Source organism: Artibeus jamaicensis, unplaced genomic scaffold (genome assembly GCF_021234435.1).
Source record: "Artibeus jamaicensis isolate MK-2021 breed Jamaican fruit bat unplaced genomic scaffold, CSHL_Jam_final contig_196, whole genome shotgun sequence".
NCBI lineage: Eukaryota > Metazoa > Chordata > Mammalia > Chiroptera > Phyllostomidae > Artibeus > Artibeus jamaicensis.
In genome coordinates, this window is record NW_026521401.1 from 3,769,029 (window position 1) to 3,793,825 (window position 24,797).

The 24,797-nt window shown below is 40.5% G+C and overlaps 1 non-coding gene and 1 pseudogene across 1 annotated transcript; one reads left to right on the forward strand and one right to left on the reverse strand.

Moving 5' to 3' along the window:
• Positions 1-14,409: 14,409 nt before the first annotated feature.
• On the forward strand, positions 14,410-14,539 carry LOC119050812 (small nucleolar RNA SNORA3/SNORA45 family). Its single transcript, XR_005082812.1, has one exon. It is a non-coding gene; the product is annotated as a small nucleolar RNA SNORA3/SNORA45 family (small nucleolar RNA).
• A 713-nt stretch (positions 14,540-15,252) lies between these two features.
• LOC119050727 (translocon-associated protein subunit alpha-like) lies at positions 15,253-18,587 on the reverse strand (annotated as a pseudogene).
• Between the last annotated feature and the right edge of the window lie 6,210 nt (positions 18,588-24,797).

Genomic DNA, 24,797 nt, shown 5'->3' on the forward strand with positions numbered 1-24,797 from the left:
TGAGAGAAAATAGTTCATACCTCTCCTCCCTAACCAGAGATAAATCACTTAAATTTCTCTAGTCTGGGAAAATAGAGAACAGAGACCCAGTTAATGTCATTTGTCCCAGCTAAAGCCAAGGACAGATGAAGTCAGGGGAAGAAATAACAAAAACCCCATTAAGAGTCCAACAGATTCAAGATAGAAAACAGTATAGCAGACCAAAGAATATTCCCAAACCCTTCTATGCTCTCATTTTGACGCATTAGTATATTAAAAATGCACCTAGAAAGCTGATGAATTTTCTGCTGAAACCCTCCCCTAAGATTCTTACCTGCAGATAAAAAGCCCTAAGGACAAAGACTTAATGTGGGCTCACTCTAGAGCACACCCATGCCCCATCCCAGGCATGAACTTTTTACTTTGCTCCTAAACTCTAAGGGGCCCTGTAAGACTTGCAGCCAGAGGAGCAGTGGGCGCCTCGCATCTCTACCCAGGCTTATCCCTGATCTTGTCTCCAAGGTCTCCTTTTTCTCTGACTTCCTGGTAAGCTAAAAGCACCCCTGCCTAGGCTTACTCCTTTCCTATAACTTTTCAATGGAGCCAAAGCAGAGCACCACCTAGGCTATCCTGTTGCTTCTTTTATGCTAAGCCCTTCCTTGTTTCACTGTCCCCAGCTTTAATAAATTTATCCGCACAGTCACCTGGACTCTTGCTGTGAAATCTTTCCTACACGAAGTCACAAACCCACACACTACCAGCTGACCGCAGGCAGACCCGCTCGGGGCCAGGCTCTGGTCCTGTAACATGAACACAGGTAAGCAAATATCACTTTGATACTCTGCTTTTGATTCTGTTGCATATATGTACTCATAGACTAGCGAATAGACTAGAAATGAACTCTTGCACATGCAAGTATGTGAAGTCTGTCATTATGCCAGTACAACACTGTCTTGATTACTGCAGCTTTGTAATAATGTATGTGTAGATATTATAGATATTGCAAACTTCTCTTCACTAGGGTGATAACATTTTGCTTTCCTACTAGCAAATGTGTGAAACTGCTTGTTTCCCCCAGAATTTTGCCAACAGACTATACTGTCAAGTTCAGTTTCCTTATAGTTTATTAGAATGCAGCTTCTTTACATTTAGAAAGTATTTAAAAGAAATTATTTAATCCTGACTTCCGCCAAGATGGAGGCGTAGGTGGAAGTACTGTGCCTTCTCTCAAAACCAAGTTTAAAAACAACAAAGTTTTAGCAACAATAACGCAGCCAGACCACAGAAAATTGAACTACACGGAAGTCTGACAACAACGAACCCTTCAGCCAAACCAGTAAGAGGGGCAGAGCCAGCAGCAGAGCGGGGTCAGGCAGGACAGATCCACCCAACCAACCCAGGAGTGTGACCCAGCTGCACCAGCAGCTGTGGGCGGATCCCAGGTGTGGAGAAATGGCCGGACCCAATGAGGGCGCAAGGAAGTGGACCCACTGAGGGCTGATCACAGTCACACATTCTCGAGCAGATAAACCGGTGAAGGAGCTAGCAGTGAGATGGACCACACAAGCCCCAGTGGCAGGAAGTGGCAGAGGGAATTTCCATTGTCCCTCTCTGACCCCGCCCCCACATACAGCATCACAAAGCCGCGACCTGGGTGGCCCTGCCCTGGTGAACACCTAAGGCTTCGCTTCTCATACCTAACAGGCATGAACAGATCAAAACATGGCTCAAGAACAACTAAGAGCCCCAGAACCCATAAATCTAAGTGAACAAGAGATTGCCAACCTATCAGAGGCATAGTTCAAAACACTGGTGATCAGGATGCTCACAAAACTGGTTGATTATAGTCACAAATTAGAGGAACATATGAAGGCTAAACTAATTGAAATGAAAGGAAATGCATAGGAAACCAATAGTGATGGAAAGGAAACTGGGACTCAAATCAAAGGAGTGGACCAGAAGGAGCAAAAAAATGACCAAACAGAAAAGGATGAAGAAACAAGAATTCAAAAAAATGAGGAGAGGCTTGGGAACCTTCAGGACATCTTTAAATGCTCCAACATCCGAATTATAGGGGTACCAGAAGGGGAAGAGAAACAGCCACAAGTGGAAAACTTATTTGAACAAATAATAAAGGAGAACTTTGCCACTCTGGCAAAGGAAATAGACTTCCAGGAAACCCAGGAAGCTCAGAGAGTCCCAAAGAAGTTGGACCCAAGGAGGAACACACCAAGGCACATCATCATTACATTAGCCAAGATTCAAATGAAGGAGAGAATCCTAGAAGCAGCAAGAGATAAGGGGACAGTCACCTACAAAGGAGTTCCCATCAGACCGTCAGCGGATTTCTCAAAAGAGACCTTACAGGCAAGAAGGGGCTGGAAAGAAGTATTTCAAGTCATGAAATCCAAAGACCTACAACCAAGATTGCTCTATCCAGCAAAGCTTTCATTTAGAATGGAGGGGCAGAGAAAGTGCTTCTCAGATAAGGTCAAATTCAAGGAGTTCATCATCACCAAGCCCTTATTATATGTATATGAAATGTTAAAGGGACTTACCTAAGAAAAAGAAGATAAAAAAGATGAACAGTGAAAAGACAGCACACTCATAGTTATTAACAACCACACCTGAAACAAAAGCAAACTAAGAGGACAGCTAGATCAGGAGCAGAACCATAGAAATGAAGATCACATGGAGGGTTAGCAACAGGGGAGTGGGAGAAAGAGAAAGGGGGATAAGGTACAGAAAATAAGTAGCATAGATGGTAGGTAGAAAATAGATAGAGGGGAGGGCAAGAATAGTAGGGGAAATATAGAATCTAAACTTGAGACACGTGGTCATAAACATAAGGGGGGAATGGTGGGGGAGGGGGTGTGCAGGATAGAGGGGAATGAAGGGGGGAAAGAACAACTGTAATGGCATAATTAATAAAATATATTTAAAAAAGAAATTATTTAATCCTTTTGAAAATAAAACAAGTTTTGGGCAGTAACATGCAAAAGAATTATTCTAGACATGGACCTGACATGATTTACAAAAATTAACTCATATATCTAAGTGTAAAATGCAAAAGTATAAAACTTCTAGATAACAAAGAGAAAATATAAGTGATCTTGAGTTTTGCGATGACTTTTTGGCATAATACATGAAAGAAAAAAATTGATATATTTACGTTCATTAAAATTAAAAACTGTGAAAGACACAATTAAAAGACTGAAGAGACAAGACATAAACTGGAAGAAGATATTTGCAAAACACATAACTGATAAAGAACTGGAATCCAAAATACAATAAACAAAGAACATTTAAAACCCAACAATAAGAAAATAAATAATCCAATTAAGTAATAGGCCAAAGACCTTAATAGACCCCTCACCAAAGATGATAAACAGTTTGCAAATACCCAAATGAAAAGATGTCAGCATCATTAATCACTGGGAAGTTGCAAATTAAAACAACGATGAGATGCTACTATATACCTATTAGAATGGGTAAAATTCAAAACACTGACAAGGTCAAATGTTATCAAGGATATGGAACAAGAAGAACTGTCATTCATTGCTGGTGGGAAGGCAAAATGATACAGCCACTTTGGAAGACAGTTTGGAAGTTTCTTAGAAAACTAAACATACCCTTATCATATAATCAAGTAGTTGTCCTCCTTGGTATTTACCCAAATGAGTTAAAAACACATGTCCACACAAAAACTTGTACATTGATGCTTACAGCAGCTTTATTTATAATTACCTAAACTTGGAAGCAACCAAGATGCCCAATAAGTGAATGAATAAACAAACTGGTAGGTACATCAGTCCAATAAAATATTATTCCGAGATCCAAAGAATGTGTTATCAAGTCACAAAAAGACATGGAGGAACCCTGACTACATATTGCTAAGTAAAAGTAGCTAATTTGAAAAGGCTATGTACTGGACTTCTGGCCAAGATGGAGGCATAGGTGGAAATACTGTACCTCCTTGCACAACCAAATTTAAGGTCAACAAAGATTTGGAAACAAAAACACAACCAAAACAGACAGAAAATTGAACTGTACCGAAGTCCGACAACAACGAACCATTCACCCTGGTAAGAGGGCCAGAGTTGGTGCTTCGCAGAGAGGGGTAGTGGCAGGAAAAAGTGGAGGCTGCCAGATGAACCCAGGTGTACAGGCAATGGTTGGCAGATCCCAGGTGTGGAGTGGCAATAGGCAGACCCAGTGAGGGTGCAAGGTGGCTGGCTGACCATGGTCACACATTCATGTGTAGATAAACCAGGAGAAAAAAACGGACAGTGACACAGACCATGCAACACAGAGCCCCAGTGCCAGGAAATAAAACCTAAAAGCACCAATTAGCAAAACTTTCGGGGGTTGAGATGCCAGGATAGGTCCTCAGCCTCACAGGAGAGCTCATTGGAGAGACCCACAGGGTCCTAAAATGTACACAAGCCCACCCACCTGGGAACCAGCACCAGAAGGACCCAATTTGCTTGTAGAAGGTGGCAGAGGGGAACTGAGGTCCGAGAGAGAGAGGAGCAAACACCATTGCTCCCTCTTACCCCGCCCCCACATACAGCATCACAACCCAGACACTGTGTTGCCCCGCCCTGGTGAACCTCTAAGGCTCCGCCCCTCGCTATGAAACAGGCACTTCAAGACCAAAAAAAAAAAAAAAGGCCCAAATGAAAGAACAGGTCAAAGCCCCAGAAAAAATACAACTAGGTGATGAAGAGATAGGCCACCTATCAGATGCAGTTTAAAGCACTGGTTATCAGGATGCTCACAGAATTGGTTAAATTTGGTAGCAAATTAGATGCAAAAATAAAGGCTACACTAAGTGAAATGAAGGAAAATGCACAGGGAACCAACAGTGATGGGAAGAAAACTGGGACTCAAATCAATGGAATGGACAAGAAGGAAGAAAGAAACAACCAAACAGAAAAGAATGAAGAAGCAAGAATTCAAAAAAAAAAAAATGAGGAGAGGCTTAGGAACCTCCAGGACATCTTTAAACATTCCAACATCCTAATCATAGGGGTACCAGAAGGGGAAGAAGAAGAGCAACAAGTGGAAAACTTATTCGAACAAATAATAAAGGGGAACTTCCAGAATCTTTTCTTCCAGAATCCCCAGAATCTTTTTTATCTGGTAAAACCAAAGAGCTATACCTATTAAACAAAAACTCTTCCTTTCCCTTGCCCCTTTGCTCCCAGCAATGACCATTCTACTTTCTGCTTCTGTGAATTTGATTACTTTAAATAACTCATCTAAGTGAAATCATACAGTATTTATTGTACTGTGATTGGCTTCTTTCACTTAGCATAATGTTTGCCAATCTGGCAAAGGAACCAGACTTCCAGGAAATCCAGGAAGCTCAGAGAGTCCCAAAGAAGGTGGGCCCAAGGAGGAACACACCAAGGCACATCATAATTATATTAGCCAAGATTAAAATGAAGGAGAGAATCCTAGAAGCAGCAAGAGCTAAAGGGACAGTCACCTACAAAGGAGTTCCCATCAGACTGTCAGCTGATTTCTCAAAAGAGACCTTACAGGCAAGAAGGGGCTGGAAAGAGGTATTCCAAGTCATGAAATCCAAAGACCTACAACCAAGATTGCTCTATCCAGGAAAACTTTCATTTAGAATGGAAGGACAACTTCCCCCAAGATGGAGGCGTAAGTGGAAGCACTGAACCTTCTCACACAACCAAGTTTAAAAACAACAAAGTTTTAGCAACAAAAAATAGCCAAACCACAGAAAATTGAACTACATGGAAGTCTGACAACAACGGGCCCTTCAGCCAAATCGGTAAGAGGGGCAGAGCCAGCAGCAGAGCGGGGTTGGGCAGGAAAGATCCACCAGACCAACCCGGGCACGCAACCCAGGTGCCTGTAGGCGGATCCCAGGTGTGGAGTAGTGGGCGGACCCACTGAGGGCACAAGGTGGTGGACCCACTGAGGGCTGACCACAGTCACACATTCGAGCACAGATAAACCAGTGAAGGAGGGAAGCAGTGATACAGACCGTGCAGGCCCCAGTAGCATTGTCCCTCTCTGACCTGCCCCCACATACAGTGTCACAAACCAGCGACCTGGGTGGCCCTGCCCTGGTGAACACCTCCTCGTATGTAACAGGCACAAACAGATCAAAACGTGGCTTAAGAACAACTCAGAGCCCCAGAACCCATAAATCTAAGTGAACAAGAAATGGCCAACCTATCAGAGGAACAGTTCAGGATCACTGGTGATCAGGATGCTCACACAACTGGTTGATTTTAGTCACAAATTAGAGGAACATATGAAGGCTAAACTAATTGAAATGAAGGGAAATGCACAGGAAACCAATACTAATGGAAAGGAAACTGGGACTCAAATCAAAGGAGTGGACCAGAAGGAGCAAAAAAATGACCAAACAGAAAAGGATGAAGAAACAAGAATTCAAAAAAATGAGGAGAGGCTTAGGAACCTCCAGGACATCTTTAAATGCTCCAACATTCAAATTATAGGGGTACCAGAAGGGGAAGAGAAACAGCCACAAGTGGAAAACTTATTTGAACAAATAATAAAAGAGAATTTCCCCAATCAGGCAAAGGAAATTGACTTCCAGGAAATCCAGGAAGCTCAGAGAGTCCCAAAGAAGTTGGACTCAAGGAGGAACACACCAAGGCACATCATAATTACATTAGCCGAGATTAAAATGAAGGAGAGAATTCTAGAAGCAGCAAGAGATAAGGGGACAGTCACCTACAAAGGAGTTCCCATCAGACCGTCAGCGGATTTCTCAAAAGAGACCTTACAGGCAAGAAGGGGCTAGAAAGAAGTATTCCAAGTCATGAAATCTAAAGACCTACATCCAAGATTGATCTATCCAGCAAAGCTGGATAAAGTGCTTCTCAGATAAGATTAAATTCAAGGAGTTCATCATCACCAAGCCTTATTATATGAAATGTTAAAGGGACTTACCTAAGAAAAAGAAGATAAAAAAGATGAAAAGTGAAAAGACAGCAAACTCATAGTTATTAACAACCACACCTGAAACAAAAGCAAACTAAGAGGACAGCTAGATCAGGAGCAGAACCATAGAAATGAAGATCACCTGGAGGGTTAGCAACAGGGGAGTGGGAGAAGGAGAAGGGGGGAGAAGGTACAGAAAATAAGTAGCATAGATGGTAGGTAGAAAATAGATAGGGGGAGGGCAAGAATAGTATGGGAAATATAGAATCTAAGGAACTTGAGACATGTGGTCATAAACTAAAGGGAGGGGGGAATGGTGGTGGAGTGGTGTGCAGGATGGAGGGGAATGAAGGGGGAAACAGAACTGTAATGGCATAATCAATAAAATATATTAAAAAAAATAGAATGGAAGGACAGATCAAGTGCTCCTCAGATAAGATCAAGTTAAAAGAGTTCATCATCACCAAGCACTTATTATACGAAATGTTAAAGGGACTTATCCAAGAAAAAGAAAATAAAAAACATGTATAGTAAAATGACAGCAAGCTCACAATTATTAACAACCACACCTAAAACAAAAACAAATTAAGCAAACTACTAGAACAGGAATAGAACCACAGAAATGGAGATCACATGGAGGGATAGCAACAGGGGAGTGGGAGTAAGAGAGAGTAAGAAAGATACAGAGAATAAGTAACATAGATGGTAGGTAAAATAGACAGGGGGAGGACAAGAATAGTATGGGAAATGTAAAAGCTAAAGAACTTAAGACACATGGACAGGAACTAAAGGGGGGAATATGGGTAGGAGAGGGTGTGCAGGGTGGAGGGGAATGAACGGGGAGAAGTGGGACAACTGTGATAGCATAATCAATAAAATGCATTTAAAAAATTTCCATACTGCCTAAAGAAATTTAAAGATTCAATGTCGTCTCTATCAAAATAACAATGGTATTTTCTGCAAAACTAGGACAAATTATCCAAAAATTTATATGGAACCACAAAAGATCCTGAATAGCAAAACAATTTTGAAAAAAAGGAACAAGGTGAAAGTATCATGCTACCTGATATCAAAGTATAGTACAAGGCTATAATAATCAAAACAATATCGTAGTGGCATAAAAACAGACACAGAGATAAATGGAACAGAACAGAAAAATATAAAATAAACCCACACCTCTGTTATCAATTAATTTATGAGAAAGGGAACAAGAATATACAATGTGGTAAAGACAGTCCTTTCAATAAATGGTGCTGGAAAAACTGAACAGACACATGCAAAAATGAAACTAGACTACCTTATAGCATATACAAAAAATAAACTAAAGGTAAAGACTTAAATATAAGATGTGAAACCATAAAACTTCTGGAAGAAAACATTGGCAGTAAGCTTTTTGACATTATCACATAATTTTTTTTTTTTTTGCATATAACTCTTTGGGCAAGAGAAACTAAAGAAAAAGTAAACAAATGGGACTACATCAATCAAAAAAGTTTCAGCATAGCAAAGGAAAGCATCAACAAAACAAAAAGACAACCTACTAGCACTGACTGGGTGTCTCAGCTGGTTGGAGCATCAACCCGTGCACCAAAATATTGCAGTTCAAAACTTGGGCAGTGCACATACCTGTGTTGCAAGTTCAATCCCCAGTTGGGTCACATATGGGAGGCAGCCAATCAATGTTTCTCACATCACTGTTTCTCTCTCTTTTCTGCTTCCTCTCTCACTAACATCATTAAACATATCCTCAGGTGAGGATTTTTTTTAAGTAAAAATGTAAAAAAAAGACAACCTACTAATTTTTGCCAGCAATATATCCGATAAGGGGTTAATATCCAAAAAATATAAAGAACTTATACAACTTAACACCAAAAAGCAAACAACCCAAGTAAAAAATGGACAGAGATTCTGAATACATGCTTCTCCAAGGACATACAGATGGCCAACAGGCATATGGAAAGATGCTTAACATCACTAATCATCAAATAAATGCAAGTTTAAACCATGATGAGATATCCCTTCATACTTGTCAGAATGGCTATTATCAATATGTCAACAAATAGTAAGCGTTGTCAAGGATGTATAGAGATGGGGCCCCTCATGCACTGTGTTGGTGGGATTGTAAACTGGTGCAACAGTATGAACATTCTTCAAAAAATTAAAAATAAAACTACCTTATAACCTAGCAATCCCACTTCTGGGTATTTATCCAAAGAAATCCAAAACACTAATGTGAAAATATATATGAATCTCTATTTCCATTGCAGTACTATTTACAATAGCCAAGATATGGAAGCAACCTTAATGTCCATCAGTAAGCAGATGATTGTATAAAGAACAGGTGGTGCATATATGGCACGAAATATTACCCAGCCATAAAACAGAATGAAATCTTATATTTTGCAACAGCATGGATGGAACTAGAGTATATTATGCTGTGAAATAAACCAGAAAAAGACAAATACCATATGGTTTCACTTACTTGTGGAATCTAGAAAACAGAATAAACAAACAAAATACAGAGAATAAACTGATGGTTGCCAGGTGGGAGGGAAGTTGAGGGGCTGGGTACAAAATGATTAAGAATCACAAATTGGTAGTTACAAAATAGTCATGGGGATGTAAAGTACAGCATAGGTAATATAGTCAATAATATTGTAATAATTATGTATGGTGCCCAGTGGGTACTAGACTTATGAGGGTGATTACTTTGTGGTATATAAATGTCTAACCACTGTGCTATATACCCAAAAGTAATATAATATTGAATGTCAACACTAACTGAAAAAAAATTGAAAAAGAACATAATTTTGTTTTCTATGATTTATTCTTTGAAATATTCCAGTTGTCTTAAGTTCTTTCAGTATCTTGTCTAAATTAAATCTAGATGTTTTAATAGTATAATTTTATTACTTGTTTTTAGAGAGAGGGGAAGGGAGAAAGAGAAAGAGATACACTGATGTTTTAGAGTAACATCGATTGGCTGTCTCTCTCATGCCCCCAACTGGGGACCTGGCCCACAGCCTAGGCATGTGCCCTGACATGGAATAAAACTGGTGACCTTTCTGTTTGTGGGATGATGCTCAACCCAGTGAGCCACACCAGTCAGGGCTAAATCTAGTTGTTGTTGTTTCTTTAATATATTTTATTAATTATGCCATTACAGTTGTTCTTTCCCCCCTTCATTCCCCTCCACCCTGCACACCCCTCCCCCACCATTCCCCCCTTTAGTTTATGACCACGTGTCTCAAGTTCTTTTGATTCTATATTTCCCATACTATTCTTGCCCTCCCCCTATCTATTTTCTACCTACCATCTATGCTACTTATTTTCTGTACCTTCTCCCCTCTTCTCCTTCTCCCACTCTCCTGTTGCTAACCCTCCATGTGATCTTCATTTCTATGGTTCTGCTCCTGATCTAGCTGTCCTCTTAGTTTGCTTTTGTTTCAGGTGTGGTTGTTAATAACTATGAGTTTGCTGTCTTTTCACTTTTCATCTTTTTTATCTTCTTTTTCTTAGGTAAGTCCCTTTAACATTTCATATAATAAGGCTTGGTGATGATGAACTCCTTGAATTTAATCTTATCTGAGAAGCACTTTATCCAGCTTTGCTGGATAGATCAATCTTGGATGTAGGTCTTTAGATTTCATGACTTGGAATACTTCTTTCTAGCCCCTTCTTGCCTGTAAGGTCTCTTTTGAGAAATCCGCTGACGGTCTGATGGGAACTCCTTTGTAGGTGACTGTCCCCTTATCTCTTGCTGCTTCTAGAATTCTCTCCTTCATTTTAATCTCGGCTAATGTAATTATGATGTGCCTTGGTGTGTTCCTCCTTGAGTCCAACTTCTTTGGGACTCTCTGAGCTTCCTGGATTTCCTGGAAGTCAATTTCCTTTGCCAGATTGGGGAAATTCTCCTTTATTATTTGTTCAAATAAGTTTTCCACTTGTGGCTGTTTCTCTTCCCCTTCTGGTACCCCTATAATTTGAATGTTGGAGCATTTAAAGATGTCCTGGAGGTTCCTAAGCCTCTCCTCATTTTTTTGAATTCTTGTTTCTTCATCCTTTTCTGTTTGGTCATTTTTTTTCTTCCTTCTGGTCCACTCCTTTGATTTGAGTTCCAGTTTCCTTTCCATTAGTAATGGTTTCCTGTGCATTTCCCTTCATTTCAATTAGTTTAGCCTTCATATGTTCCTCTAATTTGTGACTATAATCAACCAGTTGTGTGAGCATCCTGATCACCAGTGTTTTGAACTGTTCCTCTGATAGGTTGGCCATTTCTTGTTCACTTAGATTTATGGGTTCTGGGGCTCTGAGTTGTCCTTGAGCCATGTTTTGATCTGTTCGTGTCTGTTAGGTATTAGGAGCAGAGCCTCAGGTGTTCACGAGGGTGGGCCATCCAGGTCCCTGGTTTGTGACACTGTATGTGGGGGCAGGTCAGAAAGGGACAATGGCGGTCCCTTCTGCCGCTTCCCACCACTGCCACTGGGGCCTGTGAGGTCTGTCTCACCACTCACTCCTTCACCGGTTTATCTGCTCGAGAATGTGTGGCTGTGGTCAGCCCTCAGTGGGTCCACCTCCTTGCGCCCACAGTGGTTCCTCCCGCTATCCCACACCTGGGATCCGCCCACAGCTGCCTGTGTGCCTGGGTTGTGTGCCTGGGTTGGTCAGTGGATCTTTCCTGCCCGACCCCGCTCTGCTGCTCGCTCTGCCCCTCTTACTGGTTTGGCTGAAGGGTTTGTTGTTGTCAGACTTCCATGTAGTTCAATTTTCTATGGTTTGGCTGCGTTTTTGTTGCTAAAATTTTGTTCTTTTTAAACTTGGTTGTGCGAGAAGGCAGAGGGTTTCCACCTATGCCTCCATCTTGGCGGAGGTAAATGTAGTTGTTTTAACAGCAGTTGGTCAGTATTTCTATCACGTGGCCAAGAGCAGTTGTGAGATCAAATGTGTTTTTCCAAGATTTTTCTTCTTTGGGAAGACACAGAAATATATATTTTTGCAATATCCATGCTTTATAAACACATATTCTCACACATCTGAATTGATACACAAGATTCTTAGTTCATTTTTGAGATTCTGAAACCAAGTAGTTCAAAAGGTAAATTCCAAAATAAAAGTTAATGTAGCAAATGAATATATCAAAAGAAACAAAAGCTTCATCCAAATACTTACATTTAAAATATAGGCTACTTATTAAATGTGGTTGAACAAACCACATGTGGAATTGAATTCCATTTATTAGAGAGTTAGTTTCTGCTAAACACTGATAATAGAGAAGACCCCGGCATCTGAGTTCTCAAGTGTTCTCAATCTATGCTAAAAAAAGAAAAAAAGACAAATAATTTCTCAGGCACTGAGAACCTCAGTTTCAGTTAATTTGAACCTCAGAAGTGGAAGGGCTAGCATGTTAAGTCCAATGACTTAGGACTCAGAAGGGCTGGTACCCATAATTGAGTGTGGCTTTGCCATTGTGAGGCAGTCAATAAAACTTTATAGAGGTCATTTAAATTTTGTAATTACACCTCACTGCATTTTGTTCTAGTAGTTCCACAAACTTGGACATTCAAAAAAATATCTGGGACTATATTCTTTGGGAAGGTGGAGGGGTCTCTTTATTACATTAAACAAAAAAACATGCGATTTCTTACAGCTCATAGAACTTTTTCAAAATAAACTACTGATCATGAACCCCAAATTTAAAACTCAAATGCTTTATATTACAGGTATAGACAGTTGCTAGTTCAGCAATGCCAACATAGATAATTTGACACCTTTACCCCTACTTGCAGTGAGATTAATAACTATACAATAGCCCTGCCTGGTGTAGCTCAGTGGATTGAGCATAAGCCTTAGAACCAAAAGATCACGGTTCGATTCCCAGTCAGGGCACATGCCTGGGTTGCAGGCAGAGTTCCCAGCAGAGGACCCATGAGAGGAAACCATACATTGATATTTCTCTCCCTCTCTCCTTCCCTTCCCCTCCAAAAGATAAATAAATAAAATAAAAAAATAACTATACAATAACTTTTATTTTACTGTCATTGAATTTGGCTCAGATAAGTTTAGATACTTAACCAATTTTGAAAGATATTTTTGCGTGTTTTGTTGTTTTTGTGTGGACATGAGTGCAGGTGGGATTATAATGATGAAGAGTGGTCAGTTCATTATAACAAAGACAATCAGTAATTAAATAGCCACTAAAATTTTATCTATGATTTCCTTACAAAATATATGTGGAATAATATGGTTTAAAGACAGAGGGAAAAAGCCTCTTGTTTGTTCATACTATTACACTTTACCCTTTATCCAGTCTGACAATAATGCCATACTTGATTTACCTGGAGCAAATTACGTAGGCCAAGACTAACTCTCTAAAGGGATTTTATGAAGTCCAATTTAATTTTGGTTCTAGATATTGAGTGCTTAAAATTTTGGAATTGTTCAGGTTAAGTTAAAAAAAAAAAAAACCTGGCTGGTGTATCTCAGTGGATTGAGCATGGGCCTGTGAACTAAGGGACTGCAGTTCAATTCCCAGTCAGGGCACATGCCTGGGTTGCAGGCCAGTTCTCAGTGGGGGACACATGAGAGACAACCATACATTGATATTTCTCTCCCTCTCTCCTTCCCTTTCCCTCTAAAGATAAATGAATAAAATCTTTTTTTTTAAACAAGGGTTCTATCAACAGCTAAAATGCCCAGAAGATTAGATAGAAAACAATTGGTTAACTATTTTAAAGCTACCCAACTAATTTTTTTAATAGATTACAATTAGTTGGAATATATGTCTGTACCTATCAATTGATCTTTGGCTTAATCTGTAACCAAGGCAATTTTTCTTAGGCAAAATGCTTCTATTAAGGAGAGACATAATATCTCTTAAAAAAACAACAACTAAGTAGGTCTAAAATCATTCCAAAACTATCCCTTGGGTAAGAAATAGAACAACAAAGAATAAAACATCTTAGTTTCCACAAATATGCCATTTTCTTTTTGATAAAAAGGAGGGTGGGGTTGATTTTATATATCAAAATCAGCAGAATTTTCGTGTTTTACAATTTTGTTACTAGAGATCCCCAAATCCCTTGAACTTATTTGGGGAGTGTTCTGAAGATATATATGATAATAAAAAGCAGCAAAATATCAAAACAACTCTATTGCTAAAAATCAGCTTCTCCTGCTTGTGCCTTTAGAACACTAGTTTCAAAATACCAACAATAACAATAAAATTTTAATTTGTGCCATCAATTGGAATTCTAAGGAAGAAGCAAACTGTTTTCTTTAGAATAGTACGAAGCAGGACATCTATAATTGTATTGGGCAAGTATTGACTTTTGGGAGAAATTACCAGAAAATGTCAAGAAAGAGACAATAGTTTCATATTCAGTATTCTAAAGGCATGCTTCAGGTAGTTTAATGATTCTGGTAAGACCAGCAGCTCACAGGCACACACATAGGTTTTAATGGTTTAAAAAACACAAATTTGTGCCCGAGACTAGAGTCACATCCTGACAGCTGTTGTCCTGTTGTGCAACAGTTCTCAGAGAGAATTTGCTGGTCTTGACTCACTGATGAGGGCAGTCAGTGCCCCCAGTTAGTGCCCAGATCAGAAACATGCCCTCCCCAGCACCTGATGGAGTGGGTTGTCTGGCATTTTTCCTCATACCCATTAGGGAGTTGGTACCAGTCAAGATGTGCTATAACCCCTTTTTATTTTCTTCTAGGGCTACTACAAAGTCCTGGAGAAGGGAAAGCTCCCAAAGCACCTGTCATTGTGAAGGCCAGATTCTTCAGCAGAAGAGCTGAGGAGAAGATTAAGAGTGTTAGTAGGGTTTGTGTGCTGGTAGCTTGAAGCCACATGGAGGGGAATCTGTTAAATTCTCACGAGTGCTTTTATCTTCTAGTCTGAGTGTAGGTTCTTTGGCAACTTTACCTTTGTGTCAGAAACCCTTAGGCTCTAGGAGTAAGGGTATGAGGGCTTGGGCTCCTCTTTCAATTCCCCTGAGAAAGAAAGTGTGCAAGAATTAGCACCAACAATTAGAGACCTTGGTCTGTTACTTGAACTTCTCATTTATAAAGTGAAAATGATGGCTGTTGGTGGTGTGTGTGTGTATAGATAAATATAAAATAGTTGAAAGGCCAACCTACCCAGCTACAGATCTTACTGTAGAAAAATGAATGCAGTGCCCTGTCAGCAATATTATCGCCACAGACTGATTGCTCAGTCCACACATAAATATTAATAGTAGTTGTCTTCTATGGTGATATGGCTTCTCTGCACTAATTCCCTTCAAGGCTGAAAAACTTTAGAGGAAGGTTAAGTAAAGACATTTACTCATCAGATCCCACTGATCTTTTCTTTGCTTGTTTCTTTAGCAATCTTTTTGTTGAAGCTTCCTAATCTAAGTCAGAGTTTCCTGAGGACTCCAACTCATGTCAACATCATTCTGACTTTATGTATCTATCTCTACTTTCCGTATGTGTCTCTTGCACTTTCTAGATTCCAAGAGTTGATGAAGGTCAACAAAAACCCAAGAGCCCAAGACCAGCAAGGAACATACACACAAAGATAGTTTCTTCATCTACCTCATCCTTTCTTTCAACAATTGTAACCGTTTGATTGAAGACAGCATCTTAAAATACATAGCTATTCAAATCTTTGCAGTTCAGATTGATGACTAGACCAAAGGCTCTACAGGAATGAAGTTGCCTGTCTCTGGGGTGGTACTACAGTGTTCAGAGGAAGATCTGTGAAATTCTTGATATAAAGCTGGTAGTCCTGAGGATAACAGAATGAGGCATCTAGGGATTCAACAACAAAACCTCCTGTACCCTTGTTTGTAAAGCCTACCAGCAATTTCAGTTATTTGCTGGTAAACCTTTTCCTTTCACAAAGATAGTTGTATCTGCACTTGATGAAGCTTCAGGTTCACCAGAGATATCTTCTTCCTCTTTATTATCTGACAGATGTGTATTCATCTTCAAATCTCTGCTTCCTCATCTTTATCTTCAATTATTGAAACTTTCACTGAAGATGAACCTTTCTTCATCTTTTGTAAGATCGTGAGTTGCTGCTACTGAGCCTCCAGGGCTGTCTTGGAGCAAAAGGGTCACAGGGAACATGAACCAGATCCAGAAATATTGTTTAAAACCTTTTTATTGTTTCTGTGATTTCCATCATGATCAGCACAATTGAGGTCAGGTCTAGTAAAAAGCTCATCTATGTGCACATGGTACAAAAAATGCTTCTGGATTTTTGGTTAAAATTCTCGCTTGTTCATCTCGACCTTTACTAACCATATTAGTCTTGTTATCATGAACTTGCCTTAAAAAATCTCTTAAATCAATGACTAAAATTGTAAGTTTCTTTTTTTCAGTCCTTATCTTAATTTTAAAAAATGGCTAAAACCAATTAAATATGTTTCACCTATATATATATATATATATATATATATATATACACAAAATTTAAAAACTATAAATATTGCAAATGTTCTTCAGCCACTATTGAAAATACTGAATCAATTTCAGAGTGCTTATGGAACTATAAATCATCAGGCTCTTGTGAGGTACTGGGAGAAACAGGTTGGAGGGGACAGGATGAAATGAAATCTATGAATGGACATTTTTATACAGTTTTGACTTTGGGACCCTGTAAATGGTTTGCATAATTGAAAAGCAAAGTTAAATTCAAGAGGAAACAGAATCCAACTCTAAAACCATGGCGGTAATATAGATTTTACTAAATGCTTGATGGAGAAGTGAGAGGGAAGGTTATAGTACACATAATGTCGCAAAACAAACTTACCAAATTAGATATTCTTTCATGGTTTTATTCAATCTCTTAATCCACAAGCACCACAACATCTAAAAACCCCTCCTAGTCTCAGCTAGCATCTCTCACCTAGCAAGGAAAAAATAGCCCTATAGAAAGAGCAGAAACCAACTGTTGCTCCAGCAGGCCCCTTGATGCCCACTGCATCTTCCATTACAGAATTCTGCCAGTATAGCATCTCCAGGCCTTCAGTTTTCTCAATATCTGGTTTACATTCTTCTCAATCCCTGGGACATACACTACTAAACACCTTGAACTTCCTGCCTAAAGTCAGTTGATGTCAATTCTTCCCAACAACACTCTAGTCTTCCTTTTCTGCCTCCAAATAAATGATGACCCTACTTTTGTAACTGTGTGTTTGAATTAGCTTTTATCTGAAAACCAGTCTTGGAGGAAAAAGAAACATCATCTAGTCAGTAGAGATGCTGCTTGAATTAAACCTGAACCACTGTTTCCACAATCACCTCAAGGGGATTGATCTATAACCTCTCGGCATTGGGAAGCACCTTGGTTTCTCAAAAGGGGCCATTCCAGAACTTCTTTGCATTGTGGTCACATGGTACTCTCACCCATTATTCTATCTTAAGAATATTTTGTAGTAATTCATTTGTCACAAGAATTTTGGCCACAGGTAACCTCTGTCTGCTTGCCCACAGCAGGGTTGCCAGCTGAGTCAAAGGTTGTGGCTCACTCAGCATGGCCTCAGATCATTCAAAGGGGAGGCCATGGTATCAAACTAATGGAAATACTGTCTTAGAAGATCCTTCCAACTCCATGAAGTCCTTTCTTGGTGTGCAAGGTTGGCTGAATAACTGCACACAATGCAGGCACAGCTAATTTGCTGAGTTTGATTTTGGATACATTGAGTTCGAAGCACCGGTGAGATATCTAAGAACTGACCATGTTCAGGAAGCAGTCAAAACCTGAACTTTGTAAGAGAGATTCAGACTGAAGAAACATTTAAAAATCATCATGTAGTGACTTCCACCAAAATGGAGGTGTAGGTGGAAGCACTGTACCTTCTCACACAACCAAGTTTAAAAACAACAAAGTTTTAGCAACAAAAACACAACCAAACCACATAAAATCGAACTACATGGAAGTCTGACAACAACAAACCCTTCAGCCAAACCAGTAAGAGGGGCAGAGCCAGCAGCAGAGCGGGGTCGGGCAGGAAAGATCCACCTGACCCACCCGGGTGTGCAACCCACGTGCGCAACCCAGGTGCAGCGGCAGCAGTAGGTGGATCCCAGGTGTGGAGTAGCAGGCGGACCCACTGAGGACACAAGGCAGTGGACTCACTGAGGGCTGACCACAGTCACACATTGGAGCACAGATAAACCAGTGAAGGAGAGCAGTGAGACAGACTGGCACAGGCCCCAGCTGCGGAAAGTGGCAGAGGGGACTGCCATTGTTCCTCTCTGACCCTGCCCCCACATACAGCATCACAAACCTGGGTGGCCCCGCCCTGGTGAACACCTCCTCGTACGTAACAGGCACAAAAAGATTGAAACATGGCTAAAGAACAACTCAGAGCCCCAGAGCCGATAAATCTAAGCAAACAAGAAATAGCCAAACTTTCAGATGCACAGTTCAAAACACTGGTGATCAGGATGCTCACACAACTGGTTGATTATAGTCACAAATTAGAGGAACATATGAAGGCTAAACTAATTGAAATGAAGGAAAATGCACAGAAAACCAATACTAATGGAAAGTAAACTGAGACTCAAATCAAAGGAGTGGACCAGAATGAGAAAAAAAAAATGACCAAACAGAAAAGGATGAAGAAACAAGAATTCAAAAAAATGAGGAGAGGCTTAGGAACCTTCAGGACATCTTTAAACATCACAACATCCGAATTATAGGAGTAACAGAAGGGGAAGAGGAACAGCCATGAGAGGAAAACTTATTTGAACAAATAATGAAGGAGAATTTCCCCAATCTGGCAAAGGAAATAGACTTCCAGGAAATCCAGAAAGCTCAGAGAGTCCCAAAGAAGTTTGACCCAAGAAGAAACACACCAAGGCACATCATAATTACATTAGCCGAGATTAAAATGAAAGAGAGAATTCTAGAAGCAGCAAGAGATAAGGGGACAGTCACCTACAAAGGAGTTCCCATCAGACTGTCAGCGGATTTCTCAAAAGAGACCTTACAGGCAAGAAGGGGCTGGAAAGAAGTATTCCAAGTCATGAAATCCAAAGACCTACATCCAAGATTGATTTATCCAGCAAAGCTTTCATTTAGAATGGAAGGACAGATAAAGAGCTTCTCAGATAAGATCAAATTCAAGGAGTTCATCATCACCAAGCCCTTATTATATGAAATGTTAAAGGGACTTACCTAAGGAGAAGAAGATAAAAAACATGAACAGTGAAAGGACAGCAAACTCAGTTACTAAGAACCACACCTAAAACAAAAACAAAGAGGACAGCTAAATCAGGAGCAGAGCCATAGAAATGAAGATCACATGGAGATTTAGAAACAGGGGAATGGGAGAAGGAGAAGGGCGGAGAAGGTACAGAGAATAAGTAGCATAGACAGTAGGTAGAAAATAGATGGGGGGAGGGCAAGAATAGTATGGGGAATATAGAATCTAAGGAACTTGAGACATGTGGTCATAAACTAAAGGGAGGGGGGAATGGTGGTGGAGGGGTGTGCAGGGTGGAGGGGAATGAAGGGGGGAAATAGAACTGTAATGGCATAATCAATAAAATATATTTTAAAAAATCATCATGTAGCAAGGAGAGGAGCCATGACTGAAACAGAAAGACTATGGGAGAGGGTAATATCTAGGAACCAAAGGTGGAGGAAGTAGTCACTGGTGTTAAGTGTTGCAGTAAGGTAGAGTAAAACTAAGGTAGATTAAGAACTCGTCACTGGACAAGTAAGATTTTTGAAGAGGATATGTTAGCAGTGGTGGGATCTAGTATTTTGAAGGGCAGGTGGGTGTATTGTCTAAACCTCAAAATAGGAGACAATGTACAGTGGGACAATAAAAACAATAATAGCAACAGTACTCATAAAAGACCATAATCTGAGCAGGAGCCTAAAACAAATCTGTGTATTATTTTCCTTTGTTTAGAGAAATTAGCATTTTGTGGTTAGAGTTTTATTTAAATATTTATTTATTTATTTATTTATTTATTTATTTATTGTTTAAGATTTTATTTATTTATCCCTAGAGGGGAAGGGAAGGAGAGAGAGAGAGAAACATCAATGTATGGTTGCCTTTCGTGCATCCCCTGCTAGAAACTGGCCTGCAGGGAACCTGCCTGCAACTCTGGCATGTGCCCTGACTGGGAATTGAACCGCGATTGTCTGGTTCGCAGGTATTTATTTTAAATTATATTTTATTGATTATGCTATTACAGTTGTTCTAATTTTACCCCCTCAGCGGCGGCAAGGGGGAAAATCAGGACAACTGTAATAGCATATTACAGTTGTCCTGTCGCATATTATAGTTGTCCTGTCTTCTGTGCTTTACTTTATATGCCCTCCACCCTTCCCTCAGGAAGCACCTCCTACTCCCTCAGGCAATCCCCCCACCATTGTTCATGTTCATGGGTCATGCATATAAGTTCTTTGGCTACTCCATTTCCTATACTGTACTTTACATCCCTGTGGCTATTCTGTAACTACCTATTTGTACTTCTCACCTCTTCACCCACTCTTCCCCTCCCCGCCCTCATCTGGCAATCATCTGGTAATTAACTTCTTTTCTCTTGCTGCTTTTAAGATTCTTTCTTTAACCTTTGGCCTTTTAATTATGATGTGTCTTGGAGTGGGCCTCTTTGTCTCCATCTTGTTTGGGACTCTCTGGTGCTTCCTGTACTTCCATGTTTATTACCTTCACCAAATTAGGAAAGTTTTCTTTCATTATTTTTTCAAATACATTTCAAATTCTTGTACATTTCAAATACATTCAAATTCAAATACATTTCAAATACAAATACAAATTCTTGCTCTTTTTCTTCTCCTTCTGGCACCCCTGGGATGTAAAGTTTCAATTTCTAGACGTTTTACAAGAGGTTGCTTACACTATCCTCATTTTTTAAATTGTTTTTTCTTTGTGTTGTTCTGATTGGTTGTTTTTTGCTTCCTTATGTTCCAAATTATTGTTTTGATTTTCAGCTTCATCCACTCTACTTTTTTCTCCCTGTCAATTGTTCTTTATTTCAATTAGTGTATTCTTTGTTTCTGACTGGATCTTTTTTATGCCGTTGATATCCTCACTAGGTTCCTTGAGCATTTCTATAAACAGTGTTTTGAACTCTGTATCTAATAGATTGTTTATCTCCATTTTGTTTAGTTCTTTCTCTGGAGTTTTGATCTATTCTCTCATTTGGGTCATGTTTCTTTGTCTCCTCATTTTGGCAGCCTCCCTGTGTTTGTTCCTCTGTATTAGGTAGAGCTGCTATGGTTCCCTGTCTTGGTAGTGTAGCCTGTAGGTAGTAGATGTGTCTTGTAGGGCCCAGTGGTACAGCCTCCACCATTACCCAAGCTGGGTACTCAAGGTGCACCCTTCATGTGGGGTGAGTACACCCTCCTCTTGTAGTTGATCCTTGACTACTGTTGGCAGGTTAATGGGAGGGATTTACCCAGGCCAATCAGCTGCAGGGACTGGCTATGACCACTTACCACCAACCACTGCCTTCCCTGGAGGATCAGCTGTGCAGGGACAGGTAATGGTGCTCTGATATGGTCTGTAGGTGTTCACTGGGTGTGCAGGGTCTGACATTTTCTGGGTGGTGTAGGCCAAATTCAGCCCCCACCCGTGTTTTTCCCAGGGCCACTCTGCCTGAGCTATAAAGCAATCCTAGAAGGCTGCTACTTGTGCTGGGCCTGGAGATTCTTAGGAGAAGCCAAGATATGAGTCTAGGCTGGCTGTGGCTAGTGCCAGGCCTGTGGTCCCATAGCAAGATGTACTGGGGTTGGGAGCTCACTGAGGCTGTTGCTGGTTTGAAAAGATTTAGAGTGTTGTGAAGCATGAGTCAAGAGCAGCCATTCATATGGAAAAGAAGCTTGGGTGGGCCTGCAAGTTGGGTGGAATGGAGTTTCTTGGGATATCCAGGGTAGGGCAAAAAGTATCTGGTTGATAGTCTCAGCTATGGTACCTGCCTGCCCATTCTGTGGCTCTATCGGGTGAGAGTTCAGAAAAGAGATAATGGCCCACCTTTCTGTCTGGGAGAAGGCTGTTCCCAGCTCTCATCTTGATGCCAGACTATAGGGGACCATTCCATGTTGCATGGAGAATGTAGCCCAGCCCCTATTCAGAAAGGCCAGTGGGGAGCGAGGTCAGCACACAGAACCCACAGGTTTCCCCCACAGGTTTTCCCGTAGGGAATCAGGCCTGCATTGTACCCAGGCTGCTATGAGGCTTGCTTTTGCTAAAACTCCCTCACCCTGAATTGAGGCAGAAATGTTTACTGCATATCTCTAAAGTCACATCCTAAAATCTGTGCTAAACCTCCCAAGTATGGAGTGTAACCAGTTCAACCACTTTTCCCCTTCAGCTGCCACATCCTTCTCTTTGAAGTAATTGGCAACATTCTTTCCTTTGTTATCTGTAGAAGGTAATCACCTACAGTGAACCTGTGCATAGTAAATGAGGATCATCTTTGATATAATGTACCCAGAAAAGCAATAAAAGCCTGTTCAGGCAGGGGTTGGGGCTCTCTCTCTCTCACTTAGAGAGCATCCATGCAGTCCCTTTTTCTCCATAGGACTTCTGTAGTCCATGTGAATTTGCCCATTGCAGCCACAAGACCAAGGACCCTGCAGGCCAAGGTCTGCATTACCAGACACTTCACTTTCTCCCTATATGCCACTGGTGACTTTCAATCTGCTACCCTGGTGCTTGAGTTTAGAGGGAGTGAGTCTGTGTCTGTGTGTGGGTTCCTGAAGAGGAACTGCTTGGGACTCCAGAAATTTCTTCAACTTTCAATCCCAGCTGTTTTTTGCAGCCAGAAGTTAGGGGTGCTTATCTTCCTGGTACTGGAACCCTGGGCTGGAGGGGGGGTGGTGGCTTGTGAGGCTGGGACTCCTCACTCCTGAGATATCCCTCCTGTATTTTAGCCACCAAATGTGAATGTGGGATCAGCCTATTCCATGTCTGCACCCCTCCTACCAGTCTGGATGGATGCACTTTTAAAAATTCCATAGCTGTTAGACTTCCATTCCACTCAATTTCTGACGTTTCTGAGTGATGGTTGTTCTATATTTTAGTTGTAATTTTGATGTGGTTGTGTGAGGAGATGAGCCATGTTTATCTATGCCACTATCTTGACTGGAAGTCTCCTGAAAACCTTTTTGAATGGAAAGAAAAAGGTTTATTGGGTCATACTGCGACCCAGAAAAGGTGCAGAGCATGCAGTCTTAACCACCAGCAGCACGGCCAGGTGGAAGAGATAAGCATGTCCTCAGTCCTTGAGGTGATGGGGGCTTTTATACATTACATTTTGAGGAAGAAAGATGTAAGTTGTTTGAAAGAATTTACATCGGTTACAGATAAGGTGGGTGGGATAAGGTGAAAGGAGGTCAGTCTGTAAAAACAATCTGCTATTTTTAAATTTTTATTTTTCAGTTACAGTTTGCATTCAACATTATTTCATATTAGTTTTTGGTGCATGACATAATGGTTAGAAATCATATACTTTACAAAGTGTACCCCTTGGTATTTCAGGGACCCACCTGGCACCATACACAATCATTGCAACATTATTGACTGTATCTCCTGTGCTTTACTTTATATCCCTGTAACTGTGTAACAACTAATTAGCACTTCTAATCTCCACCTTTTCCACCCAGTCCCCCAACCCACCTCCCCCTCTGGCATCCATCAGTCTGTTCTTTATATCTGTAAGTCTGTTTCTATTTTGTTTGTTTATTTTATTCTTTAAATTCCACCTATAAGTGAAATTATATAGTCTTTGTCTTATAAGTATCTGGCTTATTTCCATTAGCATAATACCCTCTAGGTCACAGGTGGCAAACACAAGACCCATGGGCTGAATCTGGCCCTCCACCTTGTTCTATCTGGCCCAGCACCTTGTTTCTACCCAGTGGCAGCGCTCAGCTCCTAGCCCCTAGTTAAGGAGTAGTTACATTTATACAGTCCTAAAGTTACATTTGGCCCCTTGAAGGCAACTGCAAGGCTGATTTGGCCGCCAGTGAAAATGAGTTTGACACCCCTACTCTTGGTCATCCATGCTGTCACAAATGGTAGGATTTTGTTCTTTTTATGGCTGAGTAATATTCCAATGTATATATATACCATTGCTTTCCCTCCCACCCGTCTCTTTCTCTCCCTCCCTCCCTCCCTCCCTCCCTCCCTTCCTTCCTTCCTTCCTTTTCTTTCTTGAGGAGAAGGGAGGAAGAAAGAGTAGAAGAGAAACATCAGTGAGAGAGAAACATTGATCTGTTGCCTCTCATACATAACAGGGACTGAACCTGCAACCGATTCAATTCCCAGGAATTGAACCGGTTACCTTTTGCTTTGTGGGGTGATGCCACATCATTTGGGGCAATCTGCTTGTCTCTTGATGGACATTTGGGTTGATTCCATGCCTTGGTTATTGTAAATAATGCTGCAATGTTCTTTTGAATTAGTGTTTGGGGTTTCTTCAGATATATACCCAGAAGTGAAATCTCTGGGTCACAAGTCAATTACATTTCTAATTTTTTTTGAAGAACTTCCATATTGTTTTCCGCAATGGTTTCATCAATCTGAATTCCTACCAACAGTTCACAAAGGTTCACATTTCCCTGCAACCTCACCAATACTTGTTTGTTGATTTATTGATGATAGCCTTTCTGACAGATGTGAGGTGATACTTCACTGTGGTTTTAATTTTCATTTCTCTAATGATTAATGATGTTGAGAATCTTTTCATACGTCTACTGGCAATCTGTGTATTGTTTTTGGAGAACTGTCTATTTAGGAGCACCTGAAATATTCCACCCAAAATCTGCTTAAACTCATAAAAAAAATCAGTAAAGTAGCAGGATACAAAATAAATATTTAGAAATTGGTTGC